The sequence below is a fragment of the Pristiophorus japonicus genome, unplaced genomic scaffold (genome assembly GCF_044704955.1).
Source record: "Pristiophorus japonicus isolate sPriJap1 unplaced genomic scaffold, sPriJap1.hap1 HAP1_SCAFFOLD_144, whole genome shotgun sequence".
NCBI lineage: Eukaryota > Metazoa > Chordata > Chondrichthyes > Pristiophoridae > Pristiophorus > Pristiophorus japonicus.
In genome coordinates, this window is record NW_027251113.1 from 32,472 (window position 1) to 53,394 (window position 20,923).

Below are 20,923 nucleotides of genomic sequence, written 5' to 3' on the forward strand. Positions count from 1 at the left end.
CTCAGTCCCTCTCCCTCAGGGAGATATCTGTACACTGACTGGTGTCTCTCAGTCCTCTCTCCCTCAGGGAGATATCTGTACACTGACTGGTGTCTCTCAGTCCCCTCTCCCTCAGGGAGATATCTGTACACTGACTGGTGTCTCTCAGTCCTCTCTCCCTCAGGGAGATATCTGTACACTGACTGGTGTCTCTCAGTCCCCTCTCCCTCAGGGAGATATCTGTACACTGACTGGTGTCTCTCAGTCCCCTCTCCCTCAGGGAGATATCTGTACACTGACTGGTGTCTCTCAGTCCCCTCTCCCTCAGGGAGATATCTGTACACTGACTGGTGTCTCTCAGTCCCTCTCCCTCAGGGAGATATCTGTACACTGACTGGTGTCCCTCAGTCCCCTCTCCCTCAGGGAGATATCTGTACACTGACTGGTGTCTCTCAGTCCCTCTCCCTCAGGGAGATATCTGTACACTGACTGGTGTCTCTCAGTCCCTCTCCCTCAGGGAGATATCTGTACAGTGACTGGTGTCTCTCAGTCCCCTCTCTCTCAGGGAGATATCTGTACACTGACTGGTGTCTCTCAGTCCCTCTTCTTCAGGGAGATATCTGTACACTGACTGGTGTCTCTCAGTCCCCTCTCCCTCAGGGAGATATTTGTACACTGACTGGTGTCTCTCAGTCCCCTCTCCCTCAGGGAGATATCTGTACACTGACTGGTGTCTCTCAGTCCCCTCTCCCTCAGGGAGATATCTGTACACTGACTGGTGTCTCTCAGTCCCTTCTCCCTCAGGGTGATATCTGTACACTGACTGGTGTCTCTCAGTCCCCTCTCCCTCAGGGAGATACCTGTACACTGACTGGTGTCTCTCAGTCCCCTCTCCCTCAGGGAGATATCTGTTCACGGACTGGTGTCTCTCAGTCCCTCTCCCTCAGGGAGATATCTGTACACTGACTGGTGTCTCTCAGTCCCTCTCCCTCAGGGAGATATCTGTACACTGACTGGTGTCTCTCAGTCCCCTCTCCCTCAGGGAGATATCTGTACACTGACTGGTGTCTCTCAGTCCCCTCTCCCTCAGGGCGATATCTGTACACTGACTGGTGTCTCTCAGTCCCCTCTCCCTCAGGGAGATATCTGTACACTGACTGGTGTCTCTCAGTCCCCTCTCCCTCAGGGAGCTATCTCTACACTGACTGGTGTCTCTCAGTCCTCTCTCCCTCAGGGAGCTATCTCTACAATGATGGAATCAATTATTGAGGATGCATTTGGAAAGAGGTGACATGATAGGTCCAAGTCAGCATGGATTTGTGAAAGGGAAATCATGCTTGACAAATCTTCTGGAATTTTTTGAGGATGTTTCCAGTAGAGTGGACAAGGGAGAACCAGTTGATGTGGTATATTTGGACTTTCAGAAGGCTTTCGACAAGGTCCCACACAAGAGATTAATGTGCAAAGTTAAAGCACATGGGATTGGGGGTAGTGTGCTGACGTGGATTGAGAACTGGTTGTCAGACAGGAAGCAAAGAGTAGGAGTAAATGGGTACTTTTCGGAATGGCAGGCAGTGACTAGTGGGGTACCGCAAGGTTCTGTGCTGGGGCCCCAGCTGTTTACATTGTACATTAATGATTTAGATGAGGGGATTAAATGCAGTATCTCCAAATTTGCGGATGACACTAAGTTGGGTGGCAGTGTGAGCTGCGAGGAGGATGCTATGAGGCTGCAGAGTGACTTGGATAGGTTAGGTGAGTGGGCAAATGCATGGCAGATGAAGTATAATGTGGATAAATGTGAGGTTATCCACTTTGGTGGTAAAAACAGAGAGACAGACTATTATCTGAATGGTGACAGATTAGGAAAAGGGGAGGTGCAACGAGACCTGGGTGTCATGGTACATCAGTCATTGAAGGTTGGCCATGCAGGTACAGCAGGCGGTGAAGAAGGCAAATGGCATGTTGGCCTTCATAGCGAGGGGATTTGAGTACAGGGGCAGGGAGGTGTTGCTACAGTTGTACAGGGCCTTGGTGAGGCCACACCTGGAGTATTGTGTACAGTTTTGGTCTCCTAACCTGAGGAAGGACATTCTTGCTATTGAGGGAGTGCAGCGAAGGTTCACCAGACTGATTCCCGGGATGGCGGGACTGACCTATCAAGAAAGACTGGATCAACTGGGCTTGTATTCACTGGAGTTCAGAAGAATGAGAGGGGGACCTCATAGAAAGGTTTAAAATTCTGACGGGTTTAGACAGGTTAGATGCAGGAAGAATGTTCCCGATGTTGGGGAAGTCCAGAACCAGGGGGTCACACAGTCTAAGGATAAGGGGTAAGCCATTTAGGACCGAGATGAGGAGAAACTTCTTCACCCAGAGAGTGGTGAACCTGTGGAATTCTCTACCACAGAAAGTTGTTGGGGGCCAGTTTGTTGGATATATTCCAGAGGGAGTTAGATGTGGCCCTTACGGCTAAAGGGATCAAGGGGGTATGGAGAGAAAGCAGGAAAGGGGGTACTGAGGGGAATGATCAGCCGTGATCTTATTGAATGGTGGTGCAGGCTCGAAGGGCCGAATAGCCCAATCCTGCTCCTATTGTCTGTGTTTCTCTGTTTCTACACATGCCACGGAAGGGAGTGCAGCGAAGGTTCACCCGGCTGATTCCCGGGAGGGCGGGACCCTCGTACGAGGAGAGATTGGGTGGACTGGGCCCTGTATTCACTGGAGTGTCAAAGAACGAGAGGTGGGGCATCTGATCGAGAGGTATAACATTCTGACGGGGTGTTGGACAGACTGGATGCAGGGGGCGGGAGGGTGTTTCCCCGGGGTGGGAGGGGGAGGGTGGCTGGGAAGTCTTGAACAAGGGCTCACGCAGTCTCAGGATGCAGGGGGCAAGCCATTTAGGACCGAGATGAGGAGAAATGTCTTCACTCAGAGAGTGGTGGACCTGTGGAATTGTCGACCAATGAATAATATTTCAGAGGGCGATAGACAGATTTCTCGCTGCGAAAGACGTCAAGGGGTACGGATTGAAAGCGAGAATATGGTGTTGAGATGGAGGACCAGCCCACGGTCATATTGAATGGTAGTGCAGGCTCAAATGGCCGAATAGCCGACTCGTAGAAACATAGAAACACAGACAATAGGTGCAGGAGCAGGCCATTCGGCCCTTCGAGCCTGCACCACCATTCAATGAGTTCATGGCTGAACATGCAACTTCAGGACCCCCTTCCTGCTTTCTCGCCATACCCCTTGGTCCCCCGAGTAGTAAGGACTTCATCTAACTCCTTATTGAATATATTTAGTGAATAGCCCCCAACAACTCTCTGTGGTAGAGAATTCCACAGGTTCACCACTCTCTCTGGGTCAAGAATTCTCTCCTCATCTCGGTCCTAAATGGCTTATCCCCTTATCCTTAGACTGTGTGACCCCCCTGGTTCTGGACTTCCCCAACATCGGGAACATTCTTCCCGCATCTAACCTGTCCCCGTCCCGTCAGAATTTTAAACGTTTCTATGAGATCCCCCTCTCATCCTTCTGAACTCCAGTGAATACAGGCCCAGTTGATCCAGTCTTTCTTGATAGGTCAGTCCCGCCATCCCGGGAATCAGTCTGGTGAACCTTCGCTGCACTCCCTCAATAGCAAGAACGTCCTTCCTCAAGTTAGGAGACCAAAACTGTACACAATATTCCAGGTGTGGCCTCACCAAGGCCCTGTACAACTGTAGCAACACCTCCCTGCCCCTGTACTCAAATCCCCTCGCTATGAAGGCCCAACATACCATTTGCCTTCTTCACCGCCTGCTGTACCTGCATGGCCAACCTTCAATGACTGATGTACCATGACACCCAGGTCTCGTTGCACCTCCCCTTTTCCTAACCTGTCACCATTCAGGTAATAGTCTGTCTCTCTGTTTTTACCACCAAAGTGGATAACCTCACATTTATTCACATTATACTGACATCTGCCATGCATTTGCCCACTCCTGCTCCGAGTGATTAAGTGTCAATGTTGTTCTGCTCTGTGCAGACTGTGAGTGTGTGTGTGTGTGTGTGTGTGTGTCTCTCTCTGTGTGTCGGCTCGTGTGTGTGTCCAGCACGCAGCAGGTCCAGCATTCAGGTCAGACTTGCGACGGCATTGAAGATGCAGCCCGAAGCACATGCCCTGTCACCGGCGCGCAACACCTCGGATCTCCATTCCTGCAAACGCTTGAAGCGTTGCTTTGCACAGTGCACCGCTCGATGTTGGGGGAATAATTCTGGGCCTTCGCAGCGAGGGGCAGTTGAGTACAGGGAGCAGGGGAGGTGTTGCTACAGTTGTACAGGGTCTCGGTGAGACCACACCTGGAGTATCGTGGGGGCAGTTTTGGTCTCCTAACCTGAGGAAGGACATTCTTGCTATTGAGGGAGTGCAGCGAAGGTTCACCAGACTGATTCCCGGGATGGCGGGACTGACCTATCAAGAAAGACTGGATCAACTGGGCTTGTATTCACTGGAGTTCAGAAGAATGAGAGGGGGACCTCATAGAAACATTTAAAATTCTGACGGGACGGGGACAGGTTAGAATGTTCCCGATGTGGGGGAAGTCCAGAACCAGGGGGTCACACAGTCTAAGGATAAGGGGGTAAGCCATTTAGGACCGAGATGAGGAGAAACTTCTTCACCCAGAGAGTGGTGAACCTGTGGAATTCTCTACCGCAGAGAGTTGTTGGGGCCAATTCGTTGGATATATTCCAGAGGGAGTTAGATGTGGTCCTTACGGCCAAAGGGATCAAGGGGGTACGGAGAGAAAGCAGGAAAGGGGGTACTGAGGGGGAATGTTCAGCCGTGATCTTATTGAATGGTGGTGCAGGCTCGAAGGGCCAAATAGCCCACTCCTGCACCTATTGTCTGTGTTTCTATTTATCGGAGGGGGGATTAACCCTCTCGCCCACCTCCCTCCCCAGTTACAGACCCTGTTCCCCTATCGGAGGGGGAATTAACCCTCTCGCCCACCTCCCTCCCCAGTTACAGACCCTGTTCCCCTATCGGAGGGGGAATTAACCCTCTCGCTCAGCTCCCTCCCCAGTTACAGACCCTGTTCCCCTATCGGAGGGGGAATTAACCCTCTCGCCCACCTCCCTCCCCAGTTACAGACCCTGTTCCCCTATCGGAGGGGGAATTAACCCTCTCGCTCAGCTCCCTCCCCAGTTACAGACCCTGTTCCCCTATCGGAGGGGGGAATTAACCCTCTCACCCACCTCCCTCCCCAGTTACAGACCCTGTTCCCCTATCGGAGGGGGAATTAACCCTCTCACCCACCTCCCTCCCCAGTTACAGACCCTGTTCCCCTATCGGAGGGGGAATTAACCCTCTCGCTCACCTCCCTCCCCAGTTATAGACCCTGTTCCCCTATCGGAGGGGGGAATTAACCCTCTCACCCACCTCCTCCCCAGTTACAGACCCTGTTCCCCTATCGGAGGGGGGAATTAACCCTCTCACCCACCTCCCTCCCCAGTTACAGACCCTGTTCCCCTATCGGAGGGGGGAATTAACCCTCTCGCCCACCTCCTCCCCAGTTACAGACCCTGTTCCCCTATCGGAGGGGGGAATTAACCCTCTCACCCACCTCCCTCCCCAGTTACAGACCCTGTTCCCCTATCGGAGGGGGGAATTAACCCTCTCGCCCACCTCCTCCCCAGTTACAGACCCTGTTCCCCTATCGGAGGGGGGAATTAACCCTCTCGCCCACCTCCCTCCCCAGTTACAGACCCTGTTCCCCTATCGGAGGGGGGAATTAACCCTCTCGCCCACCTCCCTCCCCAGTTACAGACCCTGTTCCCCTATCGGAGGGGGGAATTAACCCTCTCGCCCACCTCCCTCCCCAGTTACAGACCCTGTTCCCCTATCGGAGGGGGGAGATTAACCCTCTCGCCCACCTCCCTCCCCAGTTACAGACCCTGTTCCCCTATCGGAGGGGGAATTAACCCTCTCGCTCAGCTCCCTCCCCAGTTACAGACCCTGTTCCCCTATCGGAGGGGGGAATTAACCCTCTCGCCCACCTCCCTCCCCAGTTACAGACCCTGTTCCCCTATCAGAGGGGGGAATTAACCCTCTCGCTCAGCTCCCTCCCCAGTTACAGACCCTGTTCCCCTATCGGAGGGGGGGATTAACCCTCTCGCCCACCTCCCTCCCCAGTTACAGACCCTGTTCCCCTATCGGAATGGGGGGAATTAACCCTCTCGCTCAGCTCCTCCCCAGTTACAGACCCTGTTCCCCTATCGGAGGGGGGAATTAACCCTCTCACCCACCTCCCTCCCCAGTTACAGACCCTGTTCCCCTATCGGAGGGGGGAGATTAACCCTCTCGCCCACCTCCCCCCCAGTTACAGACCCTGTTCCCCTATCGGAGGGGGGGATTAACCCTCTCGCCCACCTCCCTCCCCAGTTACAGACCCTGTTCCCCTATCGGAGGGGGAATTAACCCTCTCACCCACCTCCCTCCCCAGTTACAGACCCTGTTCCCCTATCGGAGGGGGGGAGATTAACCCTCTCACCCACCTCCCTCCCCAGTTACAGACCCTGTTCCCCTATCGGAGGGGGAATTAACCCTCTCACCCACCTCCCTCCCCAGTTACAGACCCTGTTCCCCTATCGGAGGGGGGGAGATTAACCCTCTCACCCACCTCCCTCCCCAGTTACAGACCCTGTTCCCCTATCGGAGGGGGGGAGATTAACCCTCTCACCCACCTCCCTCCCCAGTTATAGACAACAGGCAGGATATAGTTACTCTGCCAACACTGAATCTGGTCTTGAGTCAGCCGATGGAGCATTGTTATGGTTTCCTGCTGTGCTGCGGTTGAAAGGCATCCTGTCGTTGGTTCACAGCTGGAGACAAAATATGTTCAACATAAAACCGGGACTTTGCAGAGAACGGTGTGAATTTAACTCGTCGAGCGCACGACTGGGTCACTGACAGGTGGGTGAGCCGCTCTCTCTCTCTCTCTCTTGGTCTCCCGGGTGGAAAAATTCCTTTTAAAACCGCGCTTTCCGATTTTTCCCTTCAACGATTTGAAATATCGAATTTCACTCTTTTCTCCCTCCCCCCCCCCCCCCGGTCCCCTCCCCCAACCCCCACCCCAATTATTCTTTCCCTCATTGTGCCCGCCCGCTGACCCCACTCCCCCCCGAAAACACCGGCCCCGGACGCCGAGCTATTCGCACCTGGGAGGCTTCGCGGCCGGGCTAATCCCGCCCCACCCCCCCGCTCCGTCTGTGCCCCGCACCTACCCCCCAGCTCTCTCGCCCGACACTAACCCCGCCCCCCGCCTCACCCAGCCCCCGCACCCACCCCCCAGCTCTCTCGCCCGACACCCCCTCCCCCCACGCACCCCCCGCGCCCGCCCCCGCCTGATCTTGCCCGCGACATTGGCGTGTCCCTCGTTTTTTTTTTTAACTGGTGAGGAATTTTTTTAATCGTCGGATATTCAGAGATATGTGAGTGTCCTTCCTGCAAGAAAGCCAGCAAGTGATCAGGAAGGGCCAATGGTCTCTTGGCCTTTATTGCAAAGGGGGATGGGGTATAAAAGCAGGGAAGTCTTGCTCCAGTTACACAGGGGTATTGGTGAGGCCACACCTGGAGTACTGCGTGCACAGTTCTGCTCTCCGTATTTACCAAAGGACGTACTTTGCTTTGGAGGCAGTTCAGAGAAGGTTCACTCGGTTGATTCCGGGGATGAGGGGGGTTGACTTATGAGGAAAGGTTGAGGAGGTTGGGGCCTCTACTCATTGGGGTTCAGAAGAAGGAGAGGTGATCTGATGGAAACGTATCAGATTATGAGGGGGGCTCGACAAGGTGGATGCAGAGAGGATGTTCCCACTGATGGGGGGAGACTAGAACTAGGGGGCATGGTCTTAGAATAAGGGGCCGCCCATTTAAAACTGAGATGAGGAGGAATTTCTTCTCTCGGAGGGTTGTAAATCTGTGGAACTCGCTGCCTCAGAGAGCTGTGGGAGCCGGGACATTGAATATATTTAAGGCAGAGATAGACAGCTCCTGAACCGATAAGGGGGCGGGCAGGGAAGTGGAGCTGTGTCCATGATCGGATCAGGCCATGGTGGTGTTAAGTGGCAGGGCAGGTTCGAGGGGCCGAATGGGCCTCCTCCTGTTCCTGTGTAACAGGCTCGAGGGACTGAATGGGCCTCCTCCTGTTCCTGTGTAACGTGCTCGAGGGGCTGAATGGCCTCCTCCTGTTCCTGTGTAACAGGCTCGAGGGGCTGAATGGGCCTCCTGTTCCCTGTGTAAAATGCTCGAGGGGCTGAATGGGCCTCCTCCTGTTTATGTGTAACAGACTCGAGGGGCTGAATGGGCCTCCTCCTGTTCATGTGTAACATGCTCGAGGGGCTGAATGGGCCTCCTCCTGTTCCCTGTGTAACAGGCTCGAGGGGCTGAATGGGCTTCCTCCTGTTCCCTGTGTAACAGGCTCGAGGGGCTGAATGGGCTTCCTCCTGTTCCCTGTGTAACAGGCTCGAGGGGCTGAATGGGCCTCCTCCTGTTTATGTGTAACATGCTCGAGGGGCTGAATGGGCCTCCTGTTCCTGTGTAACAGGCTCGAGGGGCTGAATGGGCCTCCTCCTGTTCCTGTGTAACAGGCTCGAGGGGCTGAATGGGCCTCCTCCTGTTCCTGTGTAACAGGCTCGAGGGGCTGAATGGGCCTCCTCCTGTTCCTGTGTAACAGGCTCGAGGGGCTGAATGGGCCTCCTCCTGTTCCTGTGTAACAGGCTCGAGGGGCTGAATGGGCCTCCTCCTGTTCCTGTGTAACAGGCTCGAGGGGCTGAATGGGCCTCCTGTTCCTGTGTAACAGGCTCGAGGGGCTGAATGGGCCTCCTCCTGTTCCTGTGTAACAGGCTCGAGGGGCTGAATGGGCCTCCTCCTGTTCCCTGTGTAACAGGCTCGAGGGGCCGAATGGGCCTACCCTCCTGTTCCCTGTGTAACAGGCTCGAGGGACTGAATGGGCCTCCTCCTGTTCCTGTGTAACAGACTCGAGGGGCTGAATGGGCCTCCTCCTGTTCCCTGTGTAACAGGCTCGAGGGGCTGAATGGGCCTCCTCCTGTTCCTGTGTAACAGGCTCGAGGGGCTGAATGGGCCTCCTCCTGTTCCTGTGTAACAGGCTCGAGGGGCTGAATGGGCCTCCTCCTGTTCCCTGTGTAACAGACTCGAGGGGCTGAATGGGCCTCCTCCTGTTCCTGTGTAACAGGCTCGAGGGGCTGAATGGGCCTCCTCCTGTTCCTGTGTAACAGGCTCGAGGGGCTGAATGGGCCTCCTCCTGTTCCTGTGTAACAGGCTCGAGGGGCCGAATGGGCTTCCTCCTGTTCCTGTGTAACAGGCTCGAGGGGCTGAATGGGCCTCCTCCTGTTCCTGTGTAACAGGCTCGAGGGGCTGAATGGGCCTCCTCCTGTTCCTGTGTAACAGGCTCGAGGGACTGAATGGGCCTCCTCCTGTTCCCTGTGTAACAGGCTCGAGGGACTGAATGGGCCTCCTCCTGTTCCTGTGTAACAGGCTCGAGGGGCTGAATGGGCCTCCTCCTGTTCCTGTGTAACAGGCTCGAGGGGCTGAATGGGCCTCCTCCTGTTCCCTGTGTAACAGGCTCGAGGGGCTGAATGGGCCTCCTCCTGTTCCCTGTGTAACAGACTCGAGGGACTGAATGGGCCTCCTCCTGTTCCTGTGTAACAGACTCGAGGGGCTGAATGGGCCTCCTGTTCCTGTGTAACAGACTCGAGGGGCTGAATGGACCTCCTCCTGTTCCCTGTGTAACAGGCTCGAGGGGCTGAATGGGCCTCCTCCTGTTCTTGTGTAACAGGCTCGAGGGGCCGAATGGGCTCCTCCTGTGTAACAGACTCGAGGGGCTGAATGGGCCTCCTCCTGTTCCTGTGTAACAGGCTCGAGGGGCTGAATGGGCCTCCTCCTGTTCCCTGTGTAACAGGCTCGAGGGGCCGAATGGGCCTACCCTCCTGTTCCCTGTGTAACAGGCTCGAGGGACTGAATGGGCCTCCTCCTGTTCCTGTGTAACAGACTCGAGGGGCTGAATGGGCCTCCTCCTGTTCCCTGTGTAACAGGCTCGAGGGGCTGAATGGGCCTCCTCCTGTTCCTGTGTAACAGGCTCGAGGGACTGAATGGGCCTCCTCCTGTTCCCTGTGTAACAGACTCGAGGGGCTGAATGGGCCTCCTCCTGTTCCTGTGTAACAGGCTCGAGGGGCTGAATGGGCCTCCTCCTGTTCCTGTGTAACAGACTCGAGGGGCCGAATGGGCCTCCTCCTGTTCCTGTGTAACAGGCTCGAGGGGCCGAATGGGCCTACCCTCCTGTTCCCTGTGTAACAGGCTCGAGGGGCTGAATGGGCCTACCCTCCTGTTCCCTGTGTAACAGGCTCGAGGGGCTGAATGGGCCTACCCTCCTGTTCCCTGTGTAACAGACTCGAGGGGCTGAATGGGCCTACCCTCCTGTTCCCTGTGTAACAGGCCCGAGGGGCCGAATGAAGAGATCAAGGTCACAACAGTTTGAGCATTGCGAGATTGTCCTGTGGATTTATTCTTGAACGTAACAATTGGCGACGAGGTGACGGATCGGGAACTTGCACTTTGCAATGGCCGGCGGTGGAGTTCTCGAGCGCTGTGTGGAGGGCGGTGATTGGGACAACCTCCGCCGAGCGCCTCGAGCAGTAGCCGGTGGCCAGCCAACGGACTGGACAAGGCCGAGACATCGGTCAAGCACGGGGCGGTTCTCCTGACCGGTACGTGGGCCATCGGTGTGTGGGGCCCACCCCCCCGCCACCCCCCCCCAAAAACCCCTCCACCCCCTCGAAGATGTTGCTGGCACCGGCCGTCGCCCTGGACACATCTCCCGCGAGCGCCAACGGCAGCGAGCGTCCGCGCGGAAGGTGCGCGATCCGCCCCTCGTCGCCAATTGTGATGTTGCGGAATAAATCCCACGGCGCGCGCGCGCTGGCAATGCCCGCGCCGCTTGTGACCCCCCCCTGACCCCGAGAGTGAGGCAGCATCACGGCGGGTCATCCTTTTTTTAATCAACCGGCCGCGCGCGCCCCCCCCAGGACTTGCGCAGAGCCGCGTACGCAGGCTCGGGAGAGCGCCCGCCCGCCCCGAGCCCCACGGAGAGCATTCCTGATGGCCGGGGCATCGCATTCACCTTCTCCGTCGCTCCGAGTGCCACGACGTGGGCAGGTTTCTGCCGACCGAGGATGCCTTGCCGATTTTGGGAAACAGAGAAACACGGACAACAGGAGGCAGGAGTCGGCTATTCGGCCCTTCGAGCCTGCACCACCATTCAATGAGTTCATGGCTGAACATGCAACTTCAGTACCCCATTCCTGCTTTCTCACCATACCCCTTGATCCCCCCGAGTAGTAAGGACCTCATCTAACTCCCTTTTTGAATATATTTAGTGAACTGGCCCTCAACAACTCTCTGCGGTGGAGAATTCCACAGGTTCACCACTCTCTGGGTCAAGAAGTTCCTCCTCATCTCGGTCCTAAATGGCTTACCCCTTATCCTTAGACTGTGACCCCCTGGTTCTGGACTTCCCCAACATTGGGAACATTCTTCCTGCATCTAACCTGTCTAAACCCGTCAGAATTTTAAATGTTTCTATGAGGTCCCCTCTCATCCTTCTGAACTCCAGTGAATACAAGCCCAGTCGATCCAGTCTTTCTTGATAGGTCAGTCCCGCCATCCCCGGGAATCAGTCTGGTGAACCTTCGCTGCACTCCCTCAATAGCAAGAACGTCCTTCCTCAGGTTAGGAGACCAAAACTGTACACAATACTCCAGGTGTGGCCTCACCAAGGCCCTGTACAACTGTAGCAACACCTCCCTGGCCCCTGTACTCAAATCCCCCTCGCTATGGAAGGCCAACATGCCATTTGCTTTCTTCACCGCCTGCTGTACCTGCATGGCCAACCTCCAATGACCGATGTACCCTGACCACCCAGGTCTCATTGCAGCTCCCCCTTTTCCCTAACCAGACGATATTCTGCCTTCGGGTTTTTTTTTGGCCCCCAAAGTGGACAGCCTCACACTTGCCCCACTCACCGAACCTGTCCAAGTCACCCGGCAGGCTAGCCGAACCCGAACCCGAACCAGCTCTCGATGATACCTGACAAAGTACTGGTCGCAAGTGAGGTCTGATCAACAAGCCGAAATCGGGGGCCGAACCCCAACCGCTTGTGCAACAAGTTGCCCTGCGTTCACGGGGCAACAGAGACGTACCAAAGAGTGTCGCGCTATTTGCTCGAGTCAGGCAAACCGCCCATCGCACAAGTTTTGGGAGAGCAAAAATTCTCTGGACTCTGGGGAGGTACCAGCGGATTGGAGAGCAGCTAATGTAAGGCCTCTGTTTAAACAAGGGGGCAGACAAAAGGCAGGTAACTATAGGCCGGTTAGTTTAACATCTGTAGTGGGGGAAAATGCTTGAAACTATCATTAAGGAAGAAATAGCGGGACATCTAGATAGGAATAGTGCAATCAAGCAGACGCAACATGGATTCATGAAGGGGAAATCATGTTTAACTAACTTACTGGAATTCTTTGAGGATATAACGAGCATGGTGGATAGAGGTGTACCGATGGATGTGGTGTATTTAGATTTCCAAAAGGCATTCGATAAGGTGCCACACAAAAGGTTACTGCAGAAGATAAAGGTACGCGGAGTCAGAGGAAATGTGTCAGCACGGATCGAGAATTGGCTGGCTAACAGAAAGCAGAGAGTCGGGATAAATGGGTCCTTTTCGGGTTGGAAATCGGTGGTTAGTGGTGTGCCACAGGGATCGGTGCTGGGACCACAACTGTTTACAATATACATAGATGACCTGGAAGAGGGGACAGAGTGCAGTGTAACAGAATTTGCAGACGACACAAAGATTAGTGGGAAAGCGGGTTGTGTAGAGGACACAGAGAGGCTGTAAAGAGATTTGGATAGGTTAAGCGAATGGGCTAAGGTTTGGCAGATGGAATACAATGTCGGAAAGTGTGAGGTCATCCACCTTGGAAAAAAAACAGTAAAAGGGAATATTATTTGAATGGGGAGAAATTACAACATGCTGCGGTGCAGAGGGACCTGGGGGTCCTTGTGCATGAATCCCAAAAAGTTAGTTTGCAGGTACAGCAGGTAATCGGGAAGGCGAATGGAATGTTGGCCTTCATTGCGAGAGGGATGGAGTACAAAAGCAGGGAGGTCCTGCTGCAACTGTACAGGGTATTGGTGAGGCCGCACCTGGAGTACTGCGTGCAGTTTTGGTCACCTTACTTAAGGAAGGATATACTGGCTTTGGAGGGGGTACAGAGACGATTCACTAGGCTGATTCCGGAGATGAGGGGGTTTACCTTATGATGATAGATTGAGTAGACTGGGTCTTTACTCGCTGGAGTTCAGAAGGATGAGGGGGTGATCTGATAGAAACATTTAAAATAATGAAAGGGATAGACAAGATAGAGGCAGAGAGGTTGTTCCCACTGGTCGGGGAGACTAGAACTAGGGGGCACAGCCTCAAAATACGGGGGGAGCCAATTTAAAACCGAGTTGAGAAGGAATTTCTTCTCCCAGAGGGTTGTGAATCTGTGGAATTCTCTGCCCAGGGAAGCAGTTGAGGCTAGCTCATTGAATGTGTTCAAGTCACAGATAGATAGATGTTTAACCAATAAGGGAATTAAGGGTTACGGGGAGCGGGCGGGTAAGTGGAGCTGAGTCCACGGCCAGATCAGCCATGATCTTGTTGAATGGCGGAGCGGGCTCGAGGGGCTGGATGGCCGACTCCTCCTGTTCCTAATTCTGGTGTCCTTGTGTTCTTATGGCACACGGGGATCGTGGGTTGTTGCGCACGTGTGGGCAATAAGTCACCCGGCGTTCACGGGGCAACGGAGTCGAGCCAGGGAGCGTCGCGATACTTGCTCGAGGGTCAGGCAAGCCGCCCATCTCACACCTTTCCGGAGAGCAGAGGCTCCAATACCTCCGTCGGCCACTGCTGCCCAGCGCTGCCCCCTCCTGCCCCCGCCCCAGCACCGGGGGTGGAAACGGCACAGTTCGTTTGTTCGTGGAAGAGCTAGAAAGGGTTGGTTGTGGGGGCTGGAGGGGGTTACAGAGATAGGGAGGGGTGTAGGGGCTGGAGGTTACAGAGATAGGGAGGGTTGTGGGGGCTGGAGGGGGTTACAGAGATAGGGAGGGGTGTAGGGGGTTGGAGGGGGTTACAGAGATAGGGAGGGGGTGTAGGGGCTGGAGGAGGTTACAGAGATAGGGAGGGGTGTAGGGGGTTGGAGGGGGTTACAGAGATAGGGAGGGGTGTAGGGGCTGTAGGGGGTTACAGAGATAGGGAGGGGTGTAGGGGCTGGAGGTTACAGAGATAGGGAGGGGTGTAGGTGCTGGAGGAGGTTACAGAGATAGGGAGGGGGTGTAGGGGCTGGAGGTTACAGAGATAGGGAGGGGTGTAGGGGGTTGGAGGGGGTTACAGAGATAGGGAGGGGTGTAGGGGCTGGAGGAGGTTACAGAGATAGGGAGGGGTGTAGGGGGTTGGAGGGGGTTACAGAGATAGGGAGGGGTGTAGGGGCTGTAGGGGGTTACAGAGATAGGGAGGGGTGTAGGGGCTGGAGGTTACAGAGATAGGGAGGGGTGTAGGTGCTGGAGGAGGTTACAGAGATAGGGAGGGGGTGTAGGGGCTGGAGGTTACAGAGATAGGGAGGGGTGTAGGGGACTGGAGGGGGTTACAGAGATAGGGAGGGGTGTAGGGGACTGGAGGGGGTTACAGAGATAGGGAGGGGTGTAGGGGCTGGAGGAGGTTACAGAGAGAGGGAGGGGTGTAGGGGCTGGAGGAGGTTACAGAGATAGGGAGGGGTGTAGGGGCTGGAGGGGGTTACAGAGATAGGGAGGTGTGTAGGGGGCTGGAGGAGGTTACAGAGATAGGGAGGGGTGTAGGGGCTGGAGAAGGTTACAGAGATAGGGAGGGGTGTAGGGGCTGGAGGGGGTTACAGAGATAGGGAGGGGAGTAGGGGCTGGAGGTGGTTACAGAGATAGGGAGGGGTGGCGGGGCTGGATGGGTTGACAGAGATAGGGAGGTGTGTAGGGGGCTGGAGGAGGTTACAGAGATAGGGAGGGGTGTAGGGGCTGGACGGAGTTACAGAGATAGGGAGGGGTGTCGGGGCTGGAGGAGGTTCCAGAGATAGGGAGGGGTGTAGGGGCTGGAGGAGGTTACAGAGATAGGGAGGGGTGTAGGGGCTGGAGGAGGTTCCAGAGATAGGGAGGGGTGTAGGGGCTGGAGGAGGTTACAGAGATAGGGAGGGGTGTAGCGGGCTGGAGGGGGGTTACAGAGATAGGGAGGGGTGTAGGGGCTGGAGGTTACAGAGATAGGGAGGGGTGTAGGGGCTGGAGGTTACAGAGATAGGGAGGGTGTAGGGGCTGGAGGTTACAGAGATAGGGAGGGGTGTAGGGGCTGGAGGAGGTTACAGAGATAGGGAGGGGTGTAGCGGGCTGGAGGGGGGTTACAGAGATAGGGAGGGGTGTAGGGGCTGGAGGTTACAGAGATAGGGAGGGGTGTAGGGGCTGGAGGAGGTTACAGAGATAGGGAGGGGTGTAGGGGCTGGAGGAGGTTACAGAGATAGGGAGGGGTGTAGCGGGCTGGAGGGGGGTTACAGAGATAGGGAGGGGTGTAGGGGCTGGAGGTTACAGAGATAGGGAGGGGTGTAGGGGCTGGAGGTTACAGAGATAGGGAGGGTGTAGGGGCTGGAGGTTACAGAGATAGGGAGGGGTGTAGGGGCTGGAGGTGAGAGAGATAGGGAGGGGTGTAGCGGGCTGGAGGGGGGTTACAGAGATAGGGAGGGGTGTAGGGGCTGGAGGGGGTTACAGAGATAGTGAGGGGTGTAGGGGCTGGAGGAGGTTGCAGAGATAGGGAGGGGTGTAGGGACTGGAGGAGGATACAGAGATAGGGAGGGGTGTAGGGACTGGAGGAGGTTATAGAGATAAGGAGGGGTGTAGGGGCTGGAGGAGGATACAGAGATAGGGAGCGGTGTAGGGACTGGAGGAGGATACAGAGATAGGGAGGGGTGTAGGGACTGGAGGAGGTTATTGAGATAGGGAGGGGTGTAGGGGCTGGAGGAGGTTACAGAGATAGGGAAGGCTGTAGGGACTGGAGGAGGTTATTGAGATAGGGAGGGGTGTAGGAGCTGGAGGAGGTTACAGAGATAGGGAGGGGTGTCGGGGCTGGAGGAGGTTACAGAGATAGGGAGGGGTGTAGGGGCTGAAGGAGATTACAGAGATAGGGAGGGGTGTCGGGGCTGGAGGAGGTTACAGAGATAGGGAGGGGTGTAGGGACTGGAGGAGGATACAGAGATAGGGAGGGGTGTAAGGGCTGGAGGAGGTTACAGAGATAGGGAGGGGTGTCGGGGCTGGAGGGGTTGACAGAGATAGGGAGGGGTGTAGGGGCTGGAGGAGGATACAGAGATAGGGAGGGGTGTAGGGGCTGGAGGAGGTTACAGAGATAGGGAGGAGTGTCGGGGCTGGAGGAGGATACAGAGAGAGGGAGGGGTGTCGGGGCTGGAGGGGTTGACAGAGATAGGGAGGGGTGTAGGGGCTGGAGGAGGTTACAGAGATAGGGAGGGGTGTAGGGGCTGGAGGAGGTTACAGAGATAGTGAGGGGTGTAGGGGCTGGAGGGGGTTCCAGAGATAGGGAGGGGTGTAGGGGCTGGAGGGGGTTACAGAGATAGGGAGGGGTGTAGGGGCTGGAGGGGGTTCCAGAGTTAGGGAGGGGTGTAGGGGCTGGAGGAGGATACAGAGATAGGGAGGGGTGTAGGGGCTGGAGGTTACAGAGATAGGGAGAGGTGTAGGGGCTGGAGGAGGTAACAGAGATAGGGAGGTGTGTAGGGGCAAAGGAGCATACAGAGATAGGGAGGGGTGTAGGGGCTGGAGGTTACAGGGATAGGGAGTGGTGTCGGGGCTGGAGGGGGTTACAGAGATAGGGAGGGGTGTAGGGACTGGAGGAGGATACAGAGATAGGGAGGGGTGTAGGGGCTGGAGGAGGTTAGAGAGATAGGGAGGGGTGTAGGGGCTGGAGGAGGATACAGAGATAGGGAGGAGTGTGGGGGCTGGAGGAGGTTACAGAGATAGGGAGGGGTGTAGGGACTGGAGGGGGTTACAGAGATAGGGAGGAGTGTCGGGGCTGGAGGGGGTTACAGAGATAGGGAGGGGTGTCGGGGCTGGAGGGGGTTACAGAGATAGGGAGGGGTGTAGGGACTGGAGGAGGATACAGAGAGAGGGAGGGGTGTAGGGACTGGAGGAGGATACAGAGATAGGGAGGGGTGTAGGGGCTGGAGGGGTTGACAGAGATAGGGAGGGGTGTCGGGGCTGGAGGAGGTTACAGAGATAGGGAGGGGTGTAGGGGCTGGAGGAGGTTACAGAGATAGTGAGGGGTGTAGGGGCTGGAGGGGGTTCCAGAGATAGGGAGGGGTGTAGGGGCTGGAGGGGGTTACAGAGATAGGGAGGGGTGTAGGGGCTGGAGGGGGTTCCAGAGTTAGGGAGGGGTGTAGGGGCTGGAGGAGGATACAGAGATAGGGAGGGGTGTAGGGGCTGGAGGAGGTTACAGAGATAGGGAGGGGTGTAGGGGCTGGAGGTTACAGAGATAGGGAGGTGTGTAGGGGCAAAGGAGCATACAGAGATAGGGAGGGGTGTTGGGGCTGGAGGAGGTTACAGAGTTAGGGAGGGGTGTTGGGGCTGGAGGAGGTTACAGAGAGAGGGAGGGGTGTAGGGACTGGAGGAGGTTACAGAGATAGGGAGGGGTGTAGGGGCTGGAGGAGGATACAGAGATAGGGAGGGGTGTAGGGACTGGAGGAGGTTACAGAGAGAGGGAGGGGTGTAGGGACTGGAGGAGGTTACAGAGATAGGGAGGGGTGTAGGGGCTGGAGGGGATTACAGAGATAGGGAGGGGTGTAGGGACTGGAGGAGGATACAGAGAGAGGGAGGAGTGTAGGGGCTGGAGGAGGTTACAGAGATAGGGAGGGGTGTTGGGGCTGGAGGAGGTTACAGAGATAGGGAGGGGTTTTGGGGCTGGAGGAGGTTACAGAGACCAATTCTGCAAGATTCGGGTTAATTATTGTGTCACATTGCGGGTTACGGTTAGAATCAGCCGCGATGTCAAGCGGGGGCTGGATGTGAGTCTGTGATTTGAAGAAGACTGAGGTTTCTGCTCAATTTCCAAGCCCTATGATGTCAACGGCTGCTGAGATTCTCTCCTGTACCAATGGAATTCATGCAACTCAGTGTGTCGAACTCGACTGCATGAGGCAGCGTCGTGTTCTAGCTCAGGGGCTCACTTCAGCCAGTTGAGGGGTGTCTGCTGACTCCAAATCGACCCGCGCGAGTCTGTCCCCGCTCCGGACGCGAAGGTACGTGAGAGACACCACCAATGAATTCAGGAACAAAGTGGCTGGATTGCGGAATTGTTGGGAGCGCCGGGGATTGAGAGGGAGAGGGGCAGAAGGTGGGAAAGTGAGAGGTGTAAACGGGAAGCTGGGAAGGAGAACAAATGGGGAGAGAGAGAGAACGAGAGAGAGAGAGAGAGATAGAGAGAGACAGAGAGAGAGAGAGTCAGAGAGAGAGATAGAGAGAGACAGAGACAGGAAGAGAGAGATAGAGTGAGGGAGGCAAAGATAGAGCGAGAGAGTGGGAGATACAGAGAGACAGAGTGAGAGAGAGAGAGAGAGACAGGGAGAGAGAGAGTCAGAGAGAGAGATAGAGAGAGACAGAGACAGAAAGAGAGAGATAGAGTGAGGGAGGCAAAGATAGAGCGAGAGAGTGGGAGATACAGAGATACAGAGTGAGAGAGAGAGAGAGAGACAGAGCGAGAGAGAGAGACAGAGCGAGAGACAGACAGAGACAGAGAAACAGAGAGAGAGACAGAGAGATAGAGAGAGAGAGAGAGAGACATAGCAAGAGAAAGAGAGACAGAGTGAGCAAAAGAGAGGCAGAGAGAGAGAGAAACAGAGAAACAGAGAGAGACAGAGCGACAGAGAGAGAGAGAGACAGAGAGAGAGAGGGAGAGAGAGAGGGAGGCATAGGCAGAAAGAGAGAGATTGAGCGAAAGAGGCAAAGATAGAGAGAGAGCGGGAGATAGAGAGAAACAGAGAGGGAGAGAGAGAGAGACAGAGAGAGAGAGACAGAGACAGAGAGAAAGAGAGAGACAGAGAGAGAGAGAGAAAGAGAGACAGAGTGAGAGAAAGAAAGACAGAGAGAGAGAGAGACAGAGAAACAGAGAGAGGGAACAGAGAGAGAGAGAGAGAGACAGAGCGAGAGATAGACAGAGACAGAGAAACAGAGAGACAGAGAGAGAGAGGGAGAGAGAGAGAGAGAGGGAGACATAGACAGAAAAAGAGAGATAGAGCGAAAGAGGCAAAGATAGAGAGAGAGCTGGAGATACAGAGAGACAGATAGAAAGAGACAGACAGAAACAGAGAAACATAGAGAGAGGGGGAGAGAGACAGAGAGAGAGATAGAGAGAGACAGAGAGAGAGAGAGAGAAAGAGAGACAGAGAGAGAGAGAGAGACAGAGAAAGAGAGAGAGAGCGAAAGAGGCAAAGATAGAGAGAGAGAGCGCGAGATACAGAGAGACAGCGAGAAAGAGAGAGACAGAGAGAAAGAGAGACAGAGAGAGAGAGAGTCAGAGAGAGAGATAGAGAGAGACAGAGACAGAAAGAGAGAGATAGTGAGGGAGGCAAAGATAGAGCGAGAGAGTGGGAGATACAGAGAGACAGAGTGAGAGAGAGAGAGAGAGAGACAGAGCGAGAGAGAGAGACAGAGCGAGAGACAGACAGAGACAGAGAAATAGAGAGAGAGAGACAGAGAGATAGAGAGAGAGAGAGAGAGACATAGCAAGAGAAAGAGAGACAGAGTGAGCAAAAGAGAGGCAGAGAGAGAGAGAAACAGAGAAACAGAGAGAGACAGAGCGACAGAGAGAGAGAGACAGAGAGAGAGAGGGAGAGAGAGAGGGAGGCATAGGCAGAAAGAGAGAGATTGAGCGAAAGAGGCAAAGATAGAGAGAGAGCGGGAGATAGAGAGAAACAGAGAGGGAGAGAGAGAGAGACAGAGAGAGAGAGACAGAGACAGAGAGAAAGAGAGAGACAGAGAGAGAGAGAGAAAGAGAGACAGAGTGAGAGAAAGAAAGACAGAGAGAGAGAGAGACAGAGAAACAGAGAGAGGGAACAGAGAGAGAGAGAGAGAGACAGAGCGAGAGATAGACAGAGACAGAGAAACAGAGAGACAGAGAGAGAGAGAGGGAGAGGGAGAGAGAGAGAGAGGGAGATATAGACAGAAAAAGAGAGATAGAGCGAAAGAGGCAAAGATAGAGAGAGAGCTGGAGATACAGAGAGACAGAGAGAAAGAGACAGACAGAAACAGAGAAACAGAGAGAGAGGGGGAGAGAGACAGAGAGAGATAGAGAGAGACAGAGAGAGAGAGAGAGAAAGAGAGACAGAGAGAGAGAGAGACAGAGAAAGAGAGAGAGAGCGAAAGAGGCAAAGATAGAGAGAGAGAGCGCGAGATACAGAGAGACAGCGAGAAAGAGAGAGACAGAGAGAAAGAGAGACAGAGAGAGACGGAGAGAGAGACAGAGTGACAGAAAGAGAGAGCTAGAGTGAGGGAGGCAAAGATAGAGTGAGAGAGTGGGAGAGAGAGAGAGAGAGACAGAGATAGAGCGAGAGAGAGACAGAGCGAGAGAAAGAGACAGAAGCAGAGAGAGAGAGACAGAGTGAGAGAGAGACTGAGGGAGAGAGACAGAGAGAGAGAGACAGAGTGAGAGAGACAGAGTGAGAGAGAGACAAAGCGAGAGAGAGGGAGACAGAGCGAGAGACAGACAGAGACAGAGAAGCAGAGAGACAGGGAGAGAGACAGAGAGAGAGGGAGAGAGACAGAGCGAGGGAGAGA

At 55.1% G+C, this 20,923-nt stretch overlaps 1 protein-coding gene across 1 annotated transcript in view; it reads left to right on the plus strand.

The window, feature by feature from the left end:
• Positions 1–20,923, plus strand: part of LOC139242687 (uncharacterized) — a 134,881-nt gene that overhangs the window by 21,283 nt on the left and 92,675 nt on the right. The gene's annotated exons all lie outside the window — the stretch shown is intronic.